Genomic DNA, 8,454 nt, shown 5'->3' with positions numbered 1-8,454 from the left:
GCTTCCTAATTAATACAGTGTGGAAAACTAAAATGCATAGAAAAAATGTATACACATCTAACACACCACATCAAATGGCAACATGTCACCTTCAGTTATAAAACATTCCACTTAGATGACCAATGAAGTGGCAGTTAACAATTGTACATGGTTCTACTACAGAAGAATCCCTATTCAATAAATCTCTGGTACAAACTATGCTATCAGTGATTACCATTGTTTAGTTCACAGTTTAGCAATGAAGCACAATAAGGCAAGAATCATTAACCTTAATACCAGCCACATGACTAAATGGCTTTTAGATGTCCTAGGTGAGTTCTTTTACCAAAAAAAAGGGCTAAATTGGAGCAATTTATTACAATTGGTCTTTCTTGATTAAAACAATGCCATTGATTGTTCTGTACTTAATGCAAAGTTAAAATAATGAGGGAATTCATTATACTCACCATATCACTGATAAATTAGGGCTATTGAAGAATTTTGGATACAGAGCATAAATGGACATTCAGCTATTCTGTGGATCTACGAGATGCATGTTCCATCATTATGGGCCCGATCTTGTTCCCTCTGGAGCCAATGGGAAAACTTTTATATTTATTTCAATCATGGGGGATTGGGCCAGTGACAGATGTGCTTACATGAAGTCAATCAATAATAAATGTCACTTGACAATGAATGATGAGTGCCTCAAACTACTAGAAGAAATAAAGCTTAAGATAGAATGGCGTCATTCTGTCTTATTCAATAATCTCATGGCACTCTTTGGCCAAAGGATTTTAAAAAGGAGGTAAGTTTCATTTATGCCCATTTTACAAATGGGGAAACAAGCACATTGATGTGAAGTGACTTGAACAAGATTACAGGTGGATTACAGTTGTGTCTAGGTAAAGGGGTTTTGAACATTGGAAGATAGAAACTGTTAACAATGCAAGAAGCCGGGAAACAAGCAAGTACAATGTGCTTATTTGGGGACATAGAAAAACTATTCACTTGGTAATTAATTTGGGACATAGGAAACCCAGTCTTTGCTGGGGTGACTAGTTAATGCAGTCCAGTCAATTCCAGCAAGAGGCTTTTGAGTTTTTGTGTATGGGGTTTTTCTGTAATAGGGTGGTCTGTTCCTTTAAGAAGGAACAGTCAGCCCTGTTGAAAATGCCCAACTGTGGGGTATTTGGATAAGCAGCAAGTGCCCTGGTGGGATCTTTAAAATCTCCCAGAAGAGTTAGAAGTGGGGAGGAAGCATTGTGTGAATGGGATGATGTGCTACAAGCATGGGCCAGGCTGCTGTTCTGGGGCCAGAGCCAAAAGGGCCCCCCTTCCTTATGCTCATGGGTGATTGGTACCACCTTAGTCAGGTGAGTCATGTGCCCCCCCCCCAGTGACCAGTCAGTGACTGGAGGGGCATCCCCCATGGCCAATCTTGCCATCCGGGGGCGGGGTTCCCCCCATGGCCAATTGCGCTGGCCAGGAAGTGGCTGCAGCACTCCTGGAAACAGCTGGTGCATGCAGGGGGGCACTGGTGCTCCCACCTTCCTCCCCTGCCTGTCACCTGAGCGGGGAGTGTGGCCTATCAGGGGGTGCACCGGTGCTCTCAGACGGTGAATGTGGACTCCCATGCACCCTCTATGCATCACCACTGCTTGTGCCTGGGACAAGGCAGAAAAAAATGATTTTGTTTGTTTATTTTTTTTAAAAAGGGCACAGCTTAGGGCCTCATGCCCCACAAGATGCACCAGCAAGAGACCACAGGCCACACTGTGTTGCTGTACCATGTATTTGCGTGGTGGGTGCTCCCCCTATGCCACTGCATTATGTTCATGGAGGTGGGGAAGGGGGGCGGACATCCACTGCCCTGCATAATGTAGCAGCCCGCCTCACCTTCAGCTCTCTGCGGGTTCCTCCATGGCACCATGAATGCATGTTCCTGGCTGCTGGTTCACCCAGCACTGTGGGTTGCACCATGCTGCTTTGCCCCGCTGTGGCTGGGTTAGGCAGTGGAAGCTGGAGGAAGAGGGGGGAGAGAGGGAGACTTAAGAAGACTGTGAATGCTGCTGCAGCCAGAGCAAGGGGCAGAGGTGGCTAGGTGGTCCCAGGGTCATGTGTTAACCCCTTGTGGGCCACCAGCAGACAACCCTGGTTTAAAAAAAACTGTTCCTTGCTTGGGAGGACTTGCTAAGTAGCTCCTCAGGGAGCAAGCCTGCATGGAGAAGCCAACAGAATAAGCAACCTGGTTATATCCCCTTAATGATTTTTTTATTTCAATATCTAACCCCAGTCAGACATACACATTTTGAGATGGAGAAGAAGTATCCAAAAGGAAGAGGGCATAATGTCCTCACTAATATGATTGTTTTTGTTCCTCAGGCGACTCTTTCTAATACATATTTTGAGAGATACTGAGTCAGAGTCTGGACAAAGAGAACTCAGCATCCAAAACCTTTCATAGGCACCCTGGATGTATGTTTTTCTAATGTTTGTGACAAAAGCCTGCCACAATCTGATATTTTTCATTCCTGCCAAAAATCCCTTTTATTTGTGAAGAAAGATCACTTCTATCAGTAGAAGGTTATATAGATATAATAAAGTGTATTACAAGCTATTCAATAAAGAGGTCAGGCTATTCTAATTTATTCCAGGGACCAGTAGCCTCAAGATGTAAAAGGGGATATGAACATAGCAGTTCAGGACTAGGGCCAAAATCTTTAGTTAGCTTGCTCCACTATCTGCATCTACTATTGCACGTATGCCTCACTGGATAAAAATACAATGATATTTTAAATATATCTTCCAGTTAAGAAGCCAATATATTCTGACAACTTTTCTCTGTAGACAAGTAACAGAATACTGTTTAGCTGTGAACAAAGGTTATTTTACTGTCCTAACTACAATCTTGATTCCTGAGTTGGAACAGTACCTAAGTGTTTCTGCTGTGTGCATGTATGTGTGACAATCCATAAAAAGTAGTGTTAGGTTTTGCAGATTAGTGTATTAAACTGTATGTGACAGATTTATGGTTGGTTCTTGCTACTTAATAGGTGGTAATAAACATAGACTTAGTTTACCTTATATTGAGACACCAGTACATTTTCTTCCTTGAGAGCTCATAGGCTATTTTGTGCACTTAGTGTAGCAAATACATTTCTGCTAAATTCTATCAGGTATACAAATTAAAAGAGTATAGGCCTTGAATATCAGCTATTTTCATGCCTTTACAGGCCAAATGTGAGTATGAGTAAGGCAAGCATGGTATGGGTCATAGCATGAGAAATGGGAATACATGCATCACCACTTCTATTTGGTGGGAAAGAAGAGTTCCCTGCATGTTCAGTAAAATTATGTGGGAAGAGAAATATCCATGAAAAACAGCTTATGAAGGGTGAAGATACATGGTGGCTTCTTTGGTGTATGTACTATAATCCTGTCCATCTGATATTATTTAGAAATGAAGGTTAAAACCCACATGTAGAAAAATAGTGTGGTTTTATTTTGTGATTTATACATCACTGCTGTCTCACCTAAAAGATGTCTCTGTTTCAGTGGTGGGTGAAGTAATCTCTCTCTCTATAGTTTTATATCATTTTACAAAGTGCTTTGGAATGAAAGCACTATGAAGCATGATTTCATTTTTTCCTATTAGTGTAAAAACAAAATGGGAGACTGTTTTAGAAAGCTACAGAAATTGAGTGAGTTTATTTTACATATAGTGAGTTTACTTTACATATATCTATATCTATATCTAGATATATATATTAGGGCTGTCAAATGACTAAAAATTATTGTGATTAGTTGTGTGATTAAAAAGATTAGTCGCAATTAATCACAATTTTGATCACACAGCTAAAAACTCAAAATTATGCACATAAAAACTCAAAGTTATGCAAAATCATGCAGGTACTTTGTATGGTTGGGGGTGGGGGTGGGGTGAGTGCATATGGGGGGAATTTGTGAAGCTGTGAGGGGGTAGAGGGCCCTAGCCCGCAGCAGCAGCCTGCCTCCACCTTGCACGCAAATCTGGGGTGCACATGCCCCCCATGCCTCCCCTGGCATGTACACAGCTACGGGACCCCCCCACAACCCTGGATGAGATGCCTTCAGCTCTGTCCCATGACCCACCCTGGCCCTGGGGCCCATTCACCCCAGCCCCTGTCCCTGCCCCACTCCCTCACTGTAGGGCCCTTGATTTGCATCCCCACGGCCCTTTCCTCCCCCATGCCTCTTCCACTTCACAGACATCCCTACTGGGTGCTGCTACATGCATTGACAGGCTGCATTCCTGGCTGCCTGCAGGCTGCAGTTGCATGTTTGTGTCTGTGTCTATTTCTGTGTGTGCCCCTACCTCCCCACTGCAGCCACCCAGAGCCCATGCCTGGGCTGCCCTGCGGTCCTCTGTGCTACCACCACTGCCCCACAGGGTAGCCTGGAGGCAGCAGTGATGGTGGCAGAGTGGAGCTGAGGGATGGGCTCCAAAACCACATGGACAATTAATGTGTTAAAAAAATTAACATGAGCAATGATTAATGCGTTAATTGCACACGTTGACCGCAATTTATTGACAACCCTTATATATATATATATATATATAAAAGACACATACAATATATGCAGCACTATGTAGCTGCTGAGATTCTTAATTGGGATTGGCTTCTGTTCACCTTGCCAAGTGGTACTTTAGTCAAGACATTGGCTCCAGTGAGTTCAATATTCTGGCTTGTGTTGGAGAAGATTCACCAAGTTTATGTCCCTGGTATTTTAAAAGCACTAGATTTAATCCATAAATGTTCACTTGAGTTCAGTTTGAAAACACTGTATTTTACCTCTTGAAGGGTATTGCCTTCAGATTTTAAACATATGGAGAGGCATATGTTTAAAATCTTCACTTTTGTAGCAAGAAACTATCAAGTTGTACACAATGCTCAAGATGGAAAGTCTGACTAGCAATATGGATGGAAAAAAAGATACAAAAGCTTCTGACATAGATGTAGACCAACACATTTTAGAGACTCAACCTGTTGATAGAATAGCATACTGTAGTGCATTTTTGCTGTTTCTAACAGAAAGATGGTTTCCAGTGACTGAAATCCTTTAAAAACATTGGATTATAGCTCAAGAAGTAGGCACTAAATATTGTTTCAGGACAGAGACACAATCCTACCTATACGGTCCTCCGTCCCTTATAGATTCAGATTCCAGATTGCCAGTTATGGCATTTCAATCATCTCTGGAAAAGTTACCTTCAATAAATCACAATTAGGGTGTTTCCAAATTTACATATCATCTTACAGATGATTGCATGCTTTTTTTTCTATCCATAAAATAATCTTGATCTAGACACTACCATATTTACTTGAATATAAGATGATACCCCCCAAAATTAGATTTTATATATGGAAAATTTATAATTTTTTAATAATTTAATTTATAATCTAATTATTGGAGGTTTGCCTTGGATTTGTCCTCCTCCCACTGCTGCAGAGAGGAAAATAAATCTGGGAGTTTAGGTATCCCACTTGCCTTCTTCCCCAGCCTTCCCCCTTCCCCTCCCCACATCTCCCCAACTTCTCCCCTGGAGCCCTTACTATCAGATTCTGCTCTCCATGAGCACATGGAAATGCAGGACAAATGTGAAAACACAGACCTTGAAATGAACATGTTAACAAATAATTTGCATCTTGGTGGACTACTACAGTGTGAACCTGCCTGGCTTACCTCAGCACCATAGCCCTGGTGACTGGGCTGCAACCGGCATAGCTGCTGCTCCATGGCTGGAGGAGCTGGAGCCTGATTGGAAATGGCCCAGCAGCTGCACACTGAAAAGTGTCCAAAAGACTGGGAACATGTTGGGACTCACCAGAACCAGAACTAGATACACTCCCTGCTACCAGGAGCACCCTGCCACTGTCTTTGCTAGCTGGTGAGCCAGGGGAACTGACCCAGGCTTGCCTGAGCCAAAAGGGGGCCAGACTAGAGAGGCATCCAGGCTCCAGACAGGAGACTGCCTGGAGAGAGCCAGGCACAGCTCTGGGAGCCTGTCTGGGGCCCAACCCACTCACCAGGGCCAGGCAAGCTGCCCCAGAGCAGCAGAGCCAACCAGCCTGTGCTAGTCTGGAGCCTGCTGCAACAGAAGTCAAATGGGGATGGGAGAGGGGGGCCCGACTAGGGTGAACCCTGGAGGGATGGCCTGCAATGCCCTAGTCCCCTGGCAGTTCAGCCACATGCCTGAAGTGTGCTGGTGGGGGACGCCCACTGTGTCTGGCCACTAGCAGGCCCAGAAGAGAACAGGTGGAGCCACTGGGACACCTGGCCATGGGGCAGTAAGGAAAATCCTTGCAGGAAAAGGGGTCAGATAGAAGAAGGCGGGATGAAGGGTCAAGGAAGCAAACTCCTAAACTCTAATGCTTAGAAGCAAGCAGCTCAGTATGGAGGCAATGGTACTGTGCCCATTCAGAGTACTACTCATTCAGCCTGAGCCACATCAAGTTACATTATTTTCCTTTTGTGTTAGCATTTCTTCTTCTAGTGTAACAAGTCATGGCAAGCAACTGTGACACTGGAGTATCATCACTGTGAGGTAGTGAGAGAAAGAAAGGGTAAAGTACCTCAATTCCTGGTGGGGAGAAAATCCCAGCTGGAGAGGGGATGACAGGATGCCATGGACGTAGTCTTTCTAGACTTTAAGAAGGCCTTTGACATTGTCTCTCGCCCCATCCTCATCAATAAATTAAGTGAATGTGGCATTGATGCCTACGCAGTTGGATGGATAAAAAACTGGCTGATGGGGCGCACCCAGAGAATAGTGGTGGACGGGTTGTATTCAACCTGGCGAGATGTGAGCAGTGAGGTCCTTCAGGGCTCGGTCCTCGGGCCTACACTGTTTAACATCTTCATCAGCGACTTGGACGAGGGGGTGGAAAGCACGCTGTCCAAGTTTGCTGATGACACTAAGATGTGGGGCAAGGTGGACACACTTGAAGGGAGAGAGAGGCTGCAACTAGATTTAGACAGACTACAAAAGTGGGCAGATGAGAATAGGATGGGGTTCAACATAGACAAATGCAGGGTGCTGCACCTTGGGAGAAGGAATCCACAGCATACATACAGGCTGGGGAGTTCCCCTCTTGAAAGCACAGAGGTGGAAAGGGATCTTGGAGTCATTATTGACTCCAAGATGAACATGAGCCGCCAATGACAGACTGCAGCCAGCAAGGTCAGCCATACCTTGTCATGCATCCAAAGGTGCATCTCAAGCCGGCCCAGAGAGGTGATACTCCCCCTCTATGTGACTTTGGTCAGGCCACAGTTGGAGTACTGTGTCCAGTTCTGGGTGCCGCACTTCAAAAGGGATGTGGCCAGCCTGGAGAGGGTTCAGAGGAGGGCTACTCACTTGGTGAGAGGGCAGCAAGACAGGCCCTATGAGGAGAGACTGAAGGACCTGAAACTGTTCAGCCTCAGCAAGAGGAGGCTGAGGGGGGGACCTGGTGGCTGTCTACAAACTCATCAGGGGAGATCAACAGCAAATAGGTAGAGCCCTATTCTCCCCAGCACGACCTGGGGTGACAAGGAACAATGGTACTAAGCTGATGGAGAATAGGTTTAGGTTAGAGATCAGAAGGCAATATTTTACCGTTAGGGTGACCAGAATCTGGAACCAACTTCCCAGGGAAGTGGTCCTTGCCCCTACTTTGGGCAAATTCAAGAGAAAGTTGGATGATCATTTGTCTGGGGTCTTGTGAATCCAGCATTCATTCCTGCCTGTGGCAGGGGGTCAGGCTAGATGATCTGTTCAGGTCCCTCCTGACCCTAGCTACTATGATACTATGACACTATGAACTCACTTCCAGAGTTCCTGCTCCCTCGGGATTGGGAGGGGAGCACCAAAATCTGTATTTCTGGCCTTGGGAAGGGGCATCAAAGAGGAGGGTCACAGCTGGCAGTGAGCAGCGAAGCCAGAGACCTTCATAGCCATCAGCTCCCTGCAAGCAGCCGAGAGGAACCGGGCAACCAGGGTGATCAGAGGATCACCCCTCAATTAGAAGCCTTAAGAAACTGAAGAACCTGAAGAAACTGAAGAAATGGGCAACCTGACTGTGAAGACAGTGGGTCAGGCACTGCAGAGGATGGGGAAAGTGAAAGTAATCACTGCTCCTCCAGTGCCATGAGTCTTAAAGGACCCCTGCCCCTCTGGTGTGAAGTTCATTTTTTTTTCCTTTTGCCTGTTGTGGACTTTTTTCTCATGGTTAAGGGAGATGGGGAACTGGGACTCCCCATCACATGGTCTGGAGAGGCAGCAGCAGGAATTGAAACTCTTCTCCCAAGAGAAGTCACATCAGCCCTGACTTAGGGGAATGCAGACAAGAGAATAGACTTGTTTTCTGTTGATTTACTGAACTAAGGGGGTGATAAAGAACCCGCCATCCTGGGAAGAAGGACAGAAGTAGATTTGAGTTGCCTTAGTTA

This window comes from Alligator sinensis, unplaced genomic scaffold (assembly GCF_000455745.1).
Source record: "Alligator sinensis unplaced genomic scaffold, ASM45574v1 scaffold660_1, whole genome shotgun sequence".
In the NCBI taxonomy this organism is placed as follows: domain Eukaryota; kingdom Metazoa; phylum Chordata; order Crocodylia; family Alligatoridae; genus Alligator; species Alligator sinensis.
The sequence above is the reverse complement of the archived record's forward strand: the minus strand, read 5'-3'. Positions refer to the sequence as shown.